We start from the raw sequence: 16,043 nt of genomic DNA on the forward strand, positions 1-16,043 counted from the left end.
AGGATTTGTCTTGTGAGCTCTGCTGCAAGAATTATCTTCTTTTCCCACAGCAGAAAGCTTTGGCTCACCCACCTGGAAAGATAGAGCTGACCTGGAAATTATGCTTAAAGAAGAAAAAGAGGCAAGACCCTCTTAGGTAACTCGAAGAGTATAAGGATCCAGGGATAAAAGACCACTGCCCTGAACTTTGCCAAAGCGTAATAAATCTTTCTGCATAGGATTCTCCAGTCGTTGCCAAAGTATCTTTTATCTTTTCGTTTCTGTCTTAAGATAGACTAGAAAAAAAAAAGTTAATGAACCCCCTCCCATTAGATTGTATATCTGCGCTTAAAGGCCATGAAACTGCTACTATTTCAAGTTATTTCCATCATCTAAAATAAACCCCACATGTGTTTTATGGTTCCTCAGTAATATTCTGACTCTAATTTGATTGTGGCTTGTGGATTTGTCTGTTTCCTCACCCAGAGCTGATTCCCCCCCACCCCCTTTCTGTTTCTCATTCTCTCCCTCTCTGTCTCTCTCTTTTTGCTTATACTTTTGTGTGTTGAGATCATCTCTCTACTGACCTTTCAGTGGCTCAGCATTTTGGTGCAGTGCACGAGCAGCGTTGGAAACCAGAGCCAAGGGGCAAACTGTGAAGCAGCAGCTCAGCCTTGCGGAGCGAGTGTGCTTGTTGCTATTTCTGGCCAGAGCAGATGTGGCCTTGGAGGACTGTGGGGAACAATATCTCTCAGGTAAAAATAAATTACTAAGATTAAGACCCAAATGATGCAAATCCTTCATTTGCAAACAGACCCTGAATTGGGAGCCATGTGGGAAGAAGACTGGATTGGCTATCAGTCAGAGTCCAGCCTGGGTTTCTTCCAGATGACCCCACCCGTCCGCCATCTGGTCTCAGGTGAGTGCCTGTGACTTCTAAAAAAAATTTTAAATCAACAACAACAAAAAATAGGGAGACTACAACAGAGAAACGGTGTGTTCCACCATTGAGTTCTAGGCAGTCCTAACATACGCATGAGTTTGCTTCAGACCTACTTGAGTCCTTTGTGGATTCCTCCTCAGTCCCGTTCCCCTCCTCTCACCCCAGAGATTAACACTGTCCTGAATTTGCATTCTCTCATGCTCCTTCTGTATACACAGGTATCTTTCAACAATAGGTACCCTTGCCTTGCATGTTTTAAAAGTTTCAGTATGATGTGCAGATCATTCTGCAACATACTTTTTTTGAATTTAGCATTAGATTTCAGCAGCAGATCTCTGGTCCATTCATCTTTAACTGCTGTGTAGTTAATGATTGATGAACAGGCATCTGTCTGTCTATCCCCATTCTCCTACTGATGAATAATTAGATTGTTTCTAATTTTGCACCATGATAAACAATGCTTCCATGAGTGTTCTTGTTCATTTCCTGTACTAACATACCAAAGCATCTCTAAAGTAGCATTTTTTCCAAATGTTTTCTCTACACCTACTAAGATATACTTTACATGGAATCCCATGTAAATACGTGTGCTACATTTCTGTGTGTGTGTGTGTACATATATATGTGGCATTAAAGCTTCTCAAAATAATTCTCTTACTGTCTATCCCATTATAATCCAGTTTGGGCTGGTCTATTTCACACACCAAAAAAATACGCTGTTTGCAATTTACTAAAGTGATTCCATAACCCAGTGGTGCCTCTGCACTGTTCTGGGACACGCACCTGGACATGGAATTGCTGGGTCATAGGTTAAACTCATTTTCAAATTGAGGAGTTTATACTGTTGTGAGTCCATCTGATGCATTTTAAAAGAGTATTTGCATTTAGCCAGCGTTCTAGGGACTTCTGGGAGGAGGCTTTTCAGGTTATTTAGTGTATTCTATGGCTGGAAATGGAAGTCCTCTTTTAGCTTTCTGGGCCTGTTGTTTCATCTGTAACCAGCAGCTGAAAAAAAATACTGGACTCTTCAGTGTTTTGCAGACTGCTTTCTCTTCAGCCCCAGGGTCCTGGGGAGGAGTTCAGGGTCTGCTATAATGTGTGTCAGTTGAGGGGAGAGCAAGGGTCAGGGCAGTGAAGGGAAGGGAATGAGTAGGTGGAATTCTGGGACTTCCACCCCAGTCCCTACTCGAGTCCCTATTTTAATGTTTATCCAGCACACACTGTGTTTCCAGTGTGTGCAGCTCGCAGATTCTCTTAAGCTATGGGTTTAGGTGTTCTCCAAGGCTCTTTCCAGTTCTCAGCCTGAATGAAAATAACTTTTGAGTCTCTGGACCATTTAAAATTGCAGCGAGAATTAGAGACCTTGATGGCTTAGGGCGTAGGGCTTTGGCACATAGCGTTAGTTAACCCAAGTTCTTTGTGGGTTTCGGCCACTGTAGATGCTGACTTGGAAAGGATGCCTTCAGAGTCCGGTAGAGCAGTGAGTTAGGGGCCCTCTTGGGCTGGGGCTGCTTCTGTGGGGACAGCCATTTCTACTCTGTCCCATGGGCTACATCACATGAGGCTGCTCTAAAAAATTATTTTGTTTTCTTTGTGCTTGTTTATTCTGTGAATAAGGGCCTCATATAAATCTCTTTGAGCTCCCTTACTGCCCCGCAAAGTCTTTCACATGCTCACGGTAAAGCTCATTTGCTCAGCAGGGGTACACATAGTGTTAAACCATTATATTCACGGCGATGAAATGTTATTACCATTTTAATGAAAATATTCAGCTCCTTGTGGGTTTATTTTTGCTTTCCTGAATAGTGTAAGAGTGTAAAAAGCTGGTGGTAACTTGTTAGTAAAGTGACTTCAGGGCGATGTACGTTAATTCATACAGAATCGTGGGCCCCTCTCCTAAACCCTTTGCTTGCTCTCCTGCCGTCCCCGCCTTCCTGCGCTTGGAGGACTGCCTCCTCTCAGATCCTAGTCCCTCCCTTTAATTTGTCCCGCTTGCATTTCATCTTCCTTAATCACTGTGTTCATCACATCACTCCCATGCTCAGAAACCCTCCAGGGATCTTTATTTCCCACCACATCAAATCTAGACGCGGCTGCCCGTTTTCAAGGCTCCTCCCTAATCTGTTCTTTCCTTGTGTCCCCAGCTTTATTTCCTTTGCCAGATGTGGTTCTGGTTCCTGGGGTTTAGAGATAATGGAATTTTTGTACACACTCATACACAAAAATTGAAATCTGCATCATTTTTCTTAAGCACAGTTCAGCCTAGTTCCCTTAAACAAAGCGCACATCAGTGATGATTACTTACCGCCCCCTCCTCCCCCAGGCCATGTGAGCGAGACTGAGGCGTCCTCTGGGGGCAGCGTGGGGAAGGAAAACCATTTACGCCCACCCTCAATCCATATCCCGGGAGAAGATTAGGCACTGAGAAAGATGACTGTTCGCTGGAGTGGTTTGTGAAAAGCACTGCCATTTGGACAAGACAGGCAGAATGCAAGCAACTTAGAAAGTATGAAAGGTTAGATTTCAAGCCAGGAAGGGCTGTTTCAAAAACTTGGAAGGAGGTACACCCTGTATAAGCCAAAACTCAGGAGATCACGAAGCCCCAGCAGAGATGCTGATGAGGTTGGTAAAGGAGATTCAGGAGAAGGTTTACCTCTTGGAGTAGGCTCATACATCTGTGAATATAGTTTTTTTTCAACTTTTTATTTATTATTTATATATTATGTGTTTAATTGTCATTTAGTTTGTTTTTCTGTAACTATTTCAATTAAGTCCTGGTTCTTCTACTTAGTAGCCATAAGATCTGAGGCAAGTTTCTTTTTTTTTTTTTTTTTTTAATTTTATTTTTTGTTGAAGTGTAGTTGATTCACAATGTTAGTTTCAGGTGTACAGCAAAGCAATTCAGCTATCCATATACATACATATATTTTTTTTCTTTTTGGATTCTTTTCCATTATATGTTATTACAAGAAATTGAATATAGTTCCCTGTGCTATACAGTAGGTCCTTGTTGTTTATCTATTATATATAGTATTGCATATCTGGTAATCCCAAACTCCCAATTTATCCCTGCCTCTGCCCTTTCCCTTTTGGTAACCATAGTTTGTTTTCCATGTCAGTGAGTCTGGTTTTGGTTTTAAAATAGAATTTGTGTCATTTTTTTTAGATTCCATATAAAAGTGATATATAATATTTGTCTTTCTCTATCTAACTTACTTCACTTAAGATGATAATCTCCAGGTCCATCCATGTTGCTGCAAATGGCATTATTTCATTCTTTTTATGGCTGAGTAATATTCCATCGTGCATATACACCACATCTTCTGTATCTATTCATCTGCTGACCGGCATTTAGGCTGTTTCCATGTCTTGGCTATTGTATATGGTGCTGCTGTGAACACTGGGGTGCACGTGTCTCTTCAAATTCGAGTTTTCTCTGGATATAGGCCCAGGAATGGGATTGCTAGGTCATATGGTAAGTCTATTTTTAGTTTTTTAAGGAATTCCCTTACTGTCCTCCATAGTAGTTGCACCAATTTGTGTTCCCACCAGCAGTGTAGGAGGGTTCCTTCTTCTCCACACCCTCTCCAGCATTTATTATTTATAGACTTTTTGGTGTGGCCATTCTGACTGGTGTGAGGTGATACCGCATTGTAGTTTTGATCTGCATTTCTCTAATAATTAGCGATATTGAGCATCTTTTCATGAGCCTGTTGGCCATCTGGATATCTTCTTTGAAGAAATGTCTATTTGGGTTTCTGCCCATTTTTTCATTGGGTTGTTTGTGGGGCAAGTTTCTTTCTCCATAAAGCGGAGGTAATAATGCTCCATAGTATATGGGGTTGTTACGAGAACTCAATCACACATCAGAGGGCATAGGAAAAAGTTCAGGACAAAAATGTGAGGTGTTATTCCTGTCATCTTCATTATTATAAGTACACATAAGCTGTTCTTCATTTGAGCAGCTGCTAAAATTCCACCTTCTCTCGAAATACCTTCAGGTCAGTTTAGTTCAGCAAACATTGGCTGAGTGCTCAGTGTATCCCAGGCACTGATGCAACACTGATGAAACTACAAGTAAGACATTGACCTTGCCCTTGAGAAGCTTGCCTTCCAATCGGGAAAGCAAACCCGTAAGTAGATTATTTCAGTTTCAGGCTTCGCTGTCCAACACAGCCACCACTAGCCACGAGTGGCTATTGAGCTCTTAAAATGTGGCTGGTCTGAATCGAGATGTGCTCTACATGTAGAATACACATTTGATTTTGAAGACTTGGAATGGCAAAAGAATGTAAAATATCTAATTCATAATTTTTAGTATGATATTGATTACCTATTGAAATGATAACATTCTTACTGCTCAGCCACAAGAAGAATGACATTTTGCTGTTTGCAGCAACATGGATGGGCTTGGAGGGTATTAGGCTAAGTGAAATAAGTCAGACATAGAAAGACAAATACTGTATGATATCACTTCTATGCAGAATCTAAAAAATAAAACAAACTAGTGAATATAAACAAAAAGAAACAAACTCACAGATACAGAGAACAAACCAAGTGGTTACCAGTGGGGAGGGAAAAGGGGAAAGGCAAGTTAGGAGTAGGGGATTAAGAGGTATAAACTACTATGTATAAAATAAATAAGCTACAAGAATATACTGTACAACACAGGGAATATAGCCAATATTTTAAAATAACTCTAAGTGGAATATAACCTTTAAAAAAATTGTAAATCACTACGTTGCACACCTGAAACTTGTATAATATTGTGTATCAAATATACCTCAATAAAAAAATAGGCTGTTACTCTGCATTTAAGGGAACAACAAATAAAAAGGCATTATTTGATCTAAAAAAAAAAGAAATGATAACATTCTTGAATGTGCCTGGTTAAATGAAATACATAACTAAACTTAATTTCACCTGTTAAATTTAAATGAACGTGGCTCCCGTTAGATTTCTATTGGACAGCACTGGCCTAAGAGGATACAATGGAGGTTAAAACGGGTGCAGAGGGGAGGCCTCTCATGCAGCCTGGGGTTGAAGGAAGGCTGCCTGGAGGAGCATATGCTTCCCAAGCTGAATCTTTAAAGGATGTATAGAGGTTATCCAAGCAGTGACGCATGTAAAGGGCATTCCAGGTTGAGGTAACAGGAAAGGCATGGAAAGGATGGTGTCTGTGGAGCACTGGAAGCAGTTGGTTGTTCCCCAGAGTAAAGCATTGTGAGTTGGGGACTGGAAGAAGCTGCTACTGGAGGAGTGAGGCCTTGTGTTAACGTCCAGTTGTCACTAAATGCCCTGGATCTTGTCTTATACGCAAGATCTGGTTATGTTACACCGTTTGATCGAAGGTTTGGACTATCAGCTGTTGAGAGATGGATGTTGATGTCTATACAAGAACAGGGCTGTCCTAGGGGACTAATGAACATGCACATGCTGCTTGGAAGGCAGAATGCCATTTTCTCCTCTGCAGATAGTCCTCAAGGTGGACAGGCAGCCTAAAATTGCTGCCTAGAGTGTAGGGCTAATGGATGAGAATCATACAGGAAGGTCGGAGCTTCTGATTTGTTCTGATTCATTGCGTTCAAGGACCGTATACTTGACTGCATTCACACTCATTTACCTGTCAATGGATTTCAGTAGGACTCCACCCCTGATAAATTCCTGCACTAAAAAGTAAAATCATTCATCAGATTATATTAATGTAGAAGCACATTATTCTGTCACAAATCACCCTCAGGTCTTCTGTCATTAATAACTAATTATTACATGGATATTTAGTAGGTTGTGGAAGAGTAGGTAGAAAAGGAGCAGCAAAAGGAGACTATGAAAACCCTATGCTGATGGAGAAGCTGCAGCGCTGGAAAGCATCTTCCAGGTCTGCTTCTCACTCTTTAATGTGCATATGAATTACAGGGGATCTGCATTTTCATCAGGCTCCCAGGTGATGTCAATGCCACTGGTCCACAGATCTCACTTTGAGCTGCAAGGTCTTAGAGTCTGTTTAGCACAGTCCTTTACCCAGGGCTGGAATCTCCACTGCAACAGCCCTGGTGAGCCATCAGACACCTCTGCAGGAGGACCGCTGGTGTGCCTGACCTCCTGCTCCTTTGTGGAGTGAGTCTTACTTTTGGAACAGTTTTCCCTTGTCCCTAGATGCTATCTGGGGAATTTCTGTGCATTGGTCCTCGTCCAGTTTTTGGAACCACTATGATAATGAATCTCTCTTTCTCATGACAGCCATTTGGAAATTTGAAGAGCATTTTAATCTTCTCCTAACTCTTCTTTCCAAAGGATTAAATCTCTTTAGATGTTAATCATAGAAGCCTCTGGACTCCCCCAGGAAACAGTATTCTTTAAGTGTACCTCTCCTAACTGAACACAGTGTTCTAAGCTTTGCCCAAACATCAAAATGTTAAGTGGGCTTATTATCTACCTGGCTGTGGACTCTCTGCTTCTGCCAGCGAGTCCTCAATCTTGGTTGTTTGGCAGCCACAGGAGACTTTAGGTTCAGAATAAACTTGATTGATAAGAAAAAGCCCTGTTTTTCCTCACTGGTTGCTGTTGCCTCATCTAGCAATTTCAGAGTTTATTTTTTTTTTTTAAGGAAGCTGTGATGCCTTGTTTTCTGGTCATGAAATAAATATTTGGAAATTTAGAAAATGTGAACCAGCAAAATGACCATTAACATGTTGAGATATATAAACCGATTATTTTTATGCACAGGGATACATATGTATTATCAATGGGCATTTTGCAATGGCACTGAACCATCCTCTGTAAACATGCTTCCTACAACATTTTTATTACCTACATATTTGATCATAGCAACATTTTGTCCAGTCCCCTGCTGTTGGACATTTAGGTTGTGATTTTTTTGTGTCATTATAATCAGTGCTTTAATAAACCTCTATGAACCTAAATTTTATATTCATTTTTGATTAAGGTAAATTCCTAGAAGTAAAATTACTGAGCTAAAAGATACAGTATTTAAATTTCTTTGACTTTGTATGTATATGTAATATCATCCTCTAGAAATGTTGTATTAATCTGATATATATTACCACCGACAGTAAGAGTATCAGTTTCTCTACACACCTGCACCCATAATCATAAAAAAAATCCCACAGTTTGAAGAACAAAAGCAAGTGGTATTCCATTGTTTTATTTTGCATTTTATTGACTAGTGAAAGTGAACATTCTTTCATTTGTCTGTTGCCATTGTAACTTCTCCTTTTGGGGAATTAACTTTTCACATCTATTACTCATTTTTCTATTAGCATATTTAAATTTTTCTTAATGGTTTGATGGCTTAGAATAGTTATTTTAATGCAAAGAATATTTATCCCAATTTCCCCAGTTTGTTATGTGTCTTTTCGTTTTGTATTTCATTATACTTGGAATTGTGTTCTGGATTATATCATCTGTTGGCTTTTTCTTAATTTATAGGCAAGTTATATGTTTCCGTGTGTGTGTGTGTGTGTGTGTGTGTGTGTGTGAGATTTAACTGGTAAGCTTGTTAAACATTCATATTCATTTGCATTGATTTTTAAGTTAATTTTGAATTTCATCTCTCTTTTTTGTCTTGTTGGATAAGCTAGAAATTCAAGAACAATTCTAAATAACAGTGGTGGCAATGGGCATCCTGTTTTGTTCCTGTCTTGAAAAGAAATACCTTAATGTTTCATCGTTAAGCACGATACTGGCTTTTGGTTTGAGATATGTATCAAAGCAAATATATATTTGCTAAGTAAATATCCACTTATTCAGATTTTTTTACAATTTTAAAAAGTTAGCAGTAATTGCTGGATTTTATTAAATATTTTTTAGCATCTGTTTATATGAATGGGGTCTCTCTGGCACGAGCTCTCTGTCACTCCTGAAACAATTGTAAATCTAGAGAAAAGTTGTGAGTACAGTACAAATAACTTTTCTCCAGAACCATTTGAGAGTTTGTTGCTGACATCATGCCTGTCAACTCTGAGTACTTTTCTGTATATTTTCTACAAACAAGAAAAATTCTCTTACATCACCACAGTACAACTACCAAAACCAGGAACAGAGCACTGAATCATGACTAACATCTAATCTATAGATCCCATTCAAGTTCTGCCAAATGTTCCAGCCATGTGCCAATAATATCCAGTTCAGAATTACGTGGCGTCCATACAAAAAATTACACACAATGTTTATAGCAGCATGATTCATAATAGTCCAAAAATGGAAACAACTGAAATGTCTATCAACTGATGAAAAGGTGAATGAAATGTGATATCTCTATGCAGTGGACTGTTACTCAGCCAGAAAAAAGGAATGAAGTATTGATATGTGTTAAAACCTGGGTGAACCTTAAAAACATTATGCTAAGTGAAAGAAACCAGTCACAAAAGATGACATATTATATGATTGCGTTTATGTGAAAGGCCCAGAACAGGCAAATCCATACAATGAAAGTAGATAGTGTCACCTAGGGACTGGGAGGTCCTGGGAGAGGGAGCAGGGAGTGATTGTACTGCGCGCAGGTTTCTTTTGGGGGGGGTGAAAAATGTTTTTAAATGGTGGTAATGATTGCACATCTCTGTGAATATAGTAAAAACATTGAAATGTATACTTTGAAAGGGTGAAATGTATGCGATGTGAATTATATCTCCATAAAGCTGTTAATAAAGAAAAGACTTGATGCTGCATTTACCCATCATGTCCCTCTTGTCTCCTTCAATATGGGACAGTTGCTCAGTCTTTTCTGGGCTTTCTCGACCTTGACTCTTTTGAAAATTATGGGACAGTTCTTCCGTAGATTGTTCCTCAATTTTAGTTTACCCGATATTTCCTCATGGTTACGTTCAAGTTATGCATCTTGGCTGGAAATACCACAGAAGGGCTACTGTGTTCTGTGCATTGTATCTTACCAAGTAGTACAGGATTTTTATTTGTCACAGGACTGATGATGTTCAATTTGACCAAGTTGAATAAGGTGTTATCTGTCAGGTTTCTCTCCTGTCAAGTTATTCCTTTCCCTTTTAAATAATTTTGTGGGAAGTTACTTTGAAAGGGTATAAAAATTCCATTTTTTTAATATGTATTTTTTAATTGAAGTACAGTCAGTCTACAATGTTGTGTGTCAGTTTCTGGTGTACAGCAGAATGCTTCAGTCATACATGAACATACATATATTCATCTTCATATTCTTTTAATTCTATTCTTTATCAAAGGTGTATTCATTTATGATATCTGTGTGAACCCAGGTTTTCATACTAAATTTGCCATGTTATGATCCCTCGGTAAATATATCTTTTTGATGTCAAATTATCTCAGATTTTACCAGTGGGAGCCCCTCAAAATGGCGTCTGTGCTTTTTTAGTGCATCCCCCTCATTCTGTAAGTATTCTCTGCTCTCTGGTACAGGGAGATGCTCCGGTTCATGCCTTCCTCAGCCCTTGAATCAGCCACTTCCCCAAGAAGTCCTGGTTCCTCTTAGGAGAAAGTTTTACTTAGAAACCAAGAGTTGATCTCTAAGGTATGCTTGCCACTTTGGGGGTTTTATTGCTCCAAACCCTTTTCAGTGGACTGAGCTACAGAATATATGTCAGTTTATGTCTATATGACTTTTCTGTGTCCATCCATCCATATGTTGAAAACCATGACTTTATAGTGATACTGTTACTTCAGTTCAACTCCATAAGTTTATTCTAGTTTTCTGCCTTTCCACATTTGTAGCACCCTCCTCTGAGAGTAAGAAGTCTGACTTCTGTTATCCTTGAAAGAGTTAGCTATGTGATGACACCCTTGTGTAAAGCCAGTCTTCCATTTACCACCACTGCTCTCTCCCCTGTGTACGCCTTCTCACAGCAGTCAAGTTCTAACACACAGCCTCTTCTTTTTGGACTGAACTACTGGCTTTTGGACTGAATTGGTCAGGAAGGGGAAGGGGGCAGGGTAAGGAGGAGGAAAAAGCTGTTTTTCTCTTTGACTTTTAATTTGGTGAATTATACTAATAGGTTTTCCTAATATTGGCTCATCCTTGGACTTCTGCAATGTGCCCTGCTTTGATTTTTCTCCTCTTTCATTTAAGATTTCCTGATAAGTTAATTTATTTTGCTGACCTGAAAAATCCTTGGCATGTGAGAAATTTTCTTAGACGTTCCCTTAATTTCATTCTCTTTGATTTTTACAGGGGGAATACATGGCTTTCTCCTCGCTTCTTTGCATTTTCCCAGTGCCTTTGATCTTGGAAATGTTACCAGAATGATGGCTGCATTTTCAGTGGTGGAAATGATTGATACATCTCAGAAGCAAAGACTCATAGGACATCCACTTCCCAGGGGTGATGTATGACTCTCACAAAAGCCACACCATTATTTATAATACCCTAATGAGGTGGTTTTTTTTTTCCCCCATAGAAACAGAACAGGGATTCCTAACGTTTCCTAGAATTTTTCTCCCCAAAAAAGAAAGAAAAAAAGAATTCATCTAAATGTCCATTTGTTAGCCTCGCATTGGAAGGGACGAGCCTTAGAGAATAACTTATGAGTAAACCAAAACCATCCTTCATCTCCTTCACATCAGCCTGACCCCGAAGAGTTTCCTGGAGCTCACAGGAAGGTTTATTGAAAAGATAAATCTGCTTTGGAGGGCATTTATATTTCAAGGAGAGATGGAATTTGGGGAAGTGCCACATAGATATCTGTCATTCTACAAATCATATTTATTGTCAGTGACCTGAAGTCTGGAGCATGTTGTGATGGTTAAATAATGTCCATAGTTTTGCTCTCCAGGAATGCTTTTGTCCCCCACCTTATCATTACTACTCTGTGCTGGGTCTTTCAGGCCTCCAGCAGATAAGCTGCTTATATTTATCTGAGTAGTTGGTTAATTTTGGAGGCAATCGCCTTGCAGGTATAATTTTCTTCCTTTGACAGAGAACAAAGCCTGGATTCCTATCCTTTTTGTTTCCTTATTCAAGCTTTGTTTCCCACCAGGCTCTTACCAGTTCTGTTTAATTAAAGAAAATATGATTGATTACGTATGTAGATTCCTCCAAAAAGATCTCCATATGCCTGTGTGTGCTCATGTACATACACATATCCCCACAGTACATGTATACTTCTGTATATGTTTTTTTTTTTTTGACTAGGTCTTTCCTGAAAAAACATTTGAGTATGATAAAAGCTGCCCAAGAAGAGGAAGGAAGAAGGGGTGGTACTTCTGGGTTATGAGGTTTGAATTTATTTTTCCATGAACAGTAGACCACTGGGGAACTGTGCCTTCCTGTGAGTTGCATGCTTCGCCTGTGCCATTGGCTCTGGTGACCCACAGGGAGGGTAATCTAATGATCCAGGAAAGGAAATCTCAGAAAACAAAGACTAAATTGAAGTCGCATTTTGGAAGCATGCTCATTCATAAAACTGGGAGGCCACATTCACGTCAGAAGTCCATCAACCAGAATATTGTCTGAGCCTGTGATTAAAACATTCGTTCATTTAACAAATATTCATTGAGACTCTTCCATGTGCTAGACCCCATCCCAGGTGCTGGAGGTGTGTTAATAAGCAAAGACAAACATGGTCCTTACTGGGAAATTTAGCAACTGGTTTTCTAGAAACCAAACCCTGATTTTTTTGTATGTGCCAATTTCAAGCTATCCATGTTCTGCATCATCTGGCACAGGGTAAGAACTCAAAAAACGGCAAGCATCATCATCATCTTCATATCTTGATCATAATTGTCGTCAATAGGCTTGCTTTAACAACATACTGAAGAGAAACTCCTGATCTTTGCGCAGGGTGGAGGACATCTAACATACGTGCTGAGGAGTGTATGTGTTTAAAGGTACAGAGAAGGAGAGACAGGTCTGAAATGATACACACTGGATTTGGTATGATTACCTCAGAAAGATGTGAGATTCAGGGGAAGATAGCTAACAAAGTGGGACTTTCTTTTATCTTTCTAAACTAAAAATTTTATAATTTTTAAAGAAAGGATTCACGTTGTCCAGGGAGCACGCGCAGAGCTCTGACGCGATGCCAGTCCAACAGCGACCAAACGCGCAGTGGATGAAAGATGGTATTATTACAGGAGCGTCAGATAGCACAATATATGAATCACTGTGGTTGGAATCGTTGTTAAATGATTGCTAAATTATTTTCCTGGTGGAAGCAACTTAAACTGTTGAAAGAAGATGAAGTAGAATCAAGACACTTGGTAAGTAGTCCAGTTGCAGCAGAACAAACCACCCCTAAACCGCAACTTAAAACAACGACAGTGTTTATTTTGCTCACAGGTTTGCAGTTTGGGTGTGGTGGGGACATTCTGTCTCTTCTCTACTTGGCATAAGGTGTGGTGGCTGGAAGGCTGAAGAGTGGAGTCATCTGAAGGGCCCTCATTCATGTGCCTGGCGGTGGATGTTGACTGTTGGCTGGCACCAGCATGGGGCTGGGGCTGGAACACCCACGTGTGGCCCCTCCACGTAGCTGCTTATCTTCCCCACAATATGGCAGCTGGGTTCCAGAAGTGAGTGTCCCAGGGGAGAGCCAGGTGGGAGCTCTTTATCAACTTTTACGACCTAACCTTGAAAGTCATACGGCATCACTTTCTCCACAGTCTGAGTCAAGACAGTCGCAAAGCATTGCCCTGGTGCAAGGAGAGAGAAAGTAGACTCCATCTCTTGACGGTCAAGTAGCAAGTTTTGCAAGAACAGATGAGACTGGAAATACTAATGTGGCCATTTCAGGGAGATACAGCCTGCCCCAGTAAGTCCTCTCCTTTCTGCCATTGTACCACATATGAGCAGAGCAAATGTGGACAATTACCCAGATCCTCTTGGCTTCCCATATGAATGTGAGTATTGCAACTTCACCTTTACTCCAAAAACTATATTCATGCGTTGTGAAAGCTGTAAGTTCTTATGTGGGGAAACCAACAGAATTTCAGTGCTATAGTCTTACATTTCCCATGCTTAGCACAGTCATGGTTTTTGAATCAGTTTCCCTGTGTACTGTCAAATTTATCTTAACTTAAAAGGCAGATGGACACGTTACAGGGATGGTGGAAGTCTACCTTTATTGGTTTGACTCAGGAAGCTGGGGGGTTTGTATTATGTTTGTCTCTAAGCTTGCTTCTCAAATATAACAAAAGACAGAGCCCAGAAAGGAGATGCATGAAAAGGAATGGTTTGCAATGGAATTTCCAATATTCTTCTTAAATGCACACTGGTGTCCTTATTACCTGCCAGCTACACTTTATACGAGGCTATGTTAAGTTTAATGTGTTGTTTGAGAGTCAGATGCATTTCTCATTTTTTTAATTAAGGTTTGAGTCAACTCATTCATTTGTATCCCCGAAGTACTTGGTTCCCACTGGGGCTGACATGCATAGAGCATATTAACAGTAGACTGATCACCAGGTATATATGAATTACCCATAGGGTAGCACTTAGAGAATTGTCAGAAAATAGCCAATTAATGGAATCCACTAGATTCAAATCTCCTTTTATTTTATGGTATGAAATATTAGATCCAAATCAGCTATAAATTAGATCCGCAGGGATTCTAATTTTTGAAAACAGTATTAGTGTTAATTTTTGTTTCTTTGAACATAACCAGCTTCTTTCCTCATTTAATAAGATGTGATCCTCGCATAACCAAAAAACTAAGCTCTTTTGGTGATTGACATGTGAAACAAGAGGTAAAGAAAAAAAACCCAGACATTCGCACTGCCTTTTAAAGTGTGAAAAACAGCTTTTACTCTCAGTTGGATAAATCAGTCAAATAGAATTTTAACAAAGTTTTGCCCCCAAATATTTTCTTCTTTAGACTGATGACAACCATGAGATATTTCTTTTAAGCTAAGTCAACATTTTGTTCTTCAGCAGTTTGTTAAAGACTTGAAACCTCTGCCAGTCCTTTTTCTCCCATCCCCACAATGCCAAATAGCACAAGGGGCAAATTCAGTGCCTGTATCTTCCCTGAAACTGACAACATAAATGGAATTCAAATACCGTGAGCCCAAATGTTGATGTTCATCGATGAACCCTTATAAAGAACATTTACTGATAAGCCCAGCTCAGACGGTTATTAAAACCATCAGTTAAGACAGTCAACCAGGTGGTTCTTCAGCTCACCAAGGGGAGCTTTTATAAAATACTCAGTCTTGGGTCCCACTCCTCAAAGATGCTGACTCCCACGCCAAGTATGAGGCCAAGGAATATACAGTCTTCAAAAGCTCCCCTTAGGATTCTGGGTGTCAGCCAGAGTGGGAATGACTGAATGAGAATATTTGCTCACTCTTAAAGTAATTTTTGTGAGGTAAGATGTTTTGCCTTGATAGAGTTTTTATAGCTCAGGACAAAGTAATGTTATGTTTGAATTTCTATCCTCATTATATTTGACAGTAAGAATCCCTGTTTACCCTAAACTTTTATGTACTGACTCACCGTGTCAATGCTTCTATGTATAGTAGAAGCTACAGCTTTATAAAAAAAAAAAATGGGGGAAGTAGTTCCAGTTAATAAATCTCATCATTATGTCCCTCTTTAGCTTTATATTTGGGCTGAAATATATTTTATATATGTTATAGTAATAATGATAATGATCATCATTATTTGGTAGAATTTTTTTTTAGATCCTTCAGGCACCTCTGGCTGGAACTCATGAACTAAATGAACTACAATTAATTATGGTTACACGAAATGAATGTGCCATCCCTCACATAAGTGGAAATATTTGTATGGAGCTGCAAAGGATGTGTAAGATTTCTACAGGCAGAGGAAACAGAACAAACAAAGGCCCAGATGCTTGAAGTTGCCTGGCACATTCAAGGATAGGTGAGTAGCTCTGTGTAGCCAGGGTTCAAAATGTATGGGAGATATCCATGGCTTAAAATCTTCAGTCTTCAGGGATGAGGGCAAAGAATTCTATCTGGTTTCTATTCCCAATTGTCTGGAGAGGCCTTTTGAAGAAATGTGTTAAAATGGATTCTGAAGGTGCATCTGGCTCTGAGCTTGATTGGGGGCAGCCATGGGCAGAAAAGGGGGCAAGAGAGTACAGGTGTGTTCTGTCCCCAGTGCACATGATGTAAGTTTTGTGCAGGTATTCTTGATTTTAGCGTTTTCTTTTATACCGTC

The 16,043-nt window shown here is 39.7% G+C and overlaps 1 long non-coding RNA gene across 32 annotated transcripts in view; it reads left to right on the plus strand.

Moving 5' to 3' along the window:
* LOC105100271 (uncharacterized) overlaps positions 1-16,043 on the plus strand; it is a 243,631-nt gene that overhangs the window by 204,627 nt on the left and 22,961 nt on the right. For 22 of the 32 annotated variants that reach the window (XR_010382664.1, XR_010382657.1, XR_010382667.1 and 19 more), the window contains 6 exons: positions 794-898; positions 11,097-12,139; positions 12,898-13,123; positions 13,257-13,432; positions 13,523-13,759; positions 15,542-15,743. This is a non-coding gene — a long non-coding RNA (uncharacterized LOC105100271). Of the gene's footprint in view, positions 1-50; positions 137-573; positions 735-793; positions 899-11,096; positions 12,140-12,897; positions 13,124-13,256; positions 13,433-13,522; positions 13,760-15,528; positions 15,744-16,043 lie in introns of all 32 variants that reach the window. The other 10 variants (XR_010382662.1, XR_010382673.1, XR_010382678.1 and 7 more) reach the window with 8 other exon arrangements.

This window comes from Camelus dromedarius, chromosome 10 (assembly GCF_036321535.1).
Source record: "Camelus dromedarius isolate mCamDro1 chromosome 10, mCamDro1.pat, whole genome shotgun sequence".
NCBI lineage: Eukaryota > Metazoa > Chordata > Mammalia > Artiodactyla > Camelidae > Camelus > Camelus dromedarius.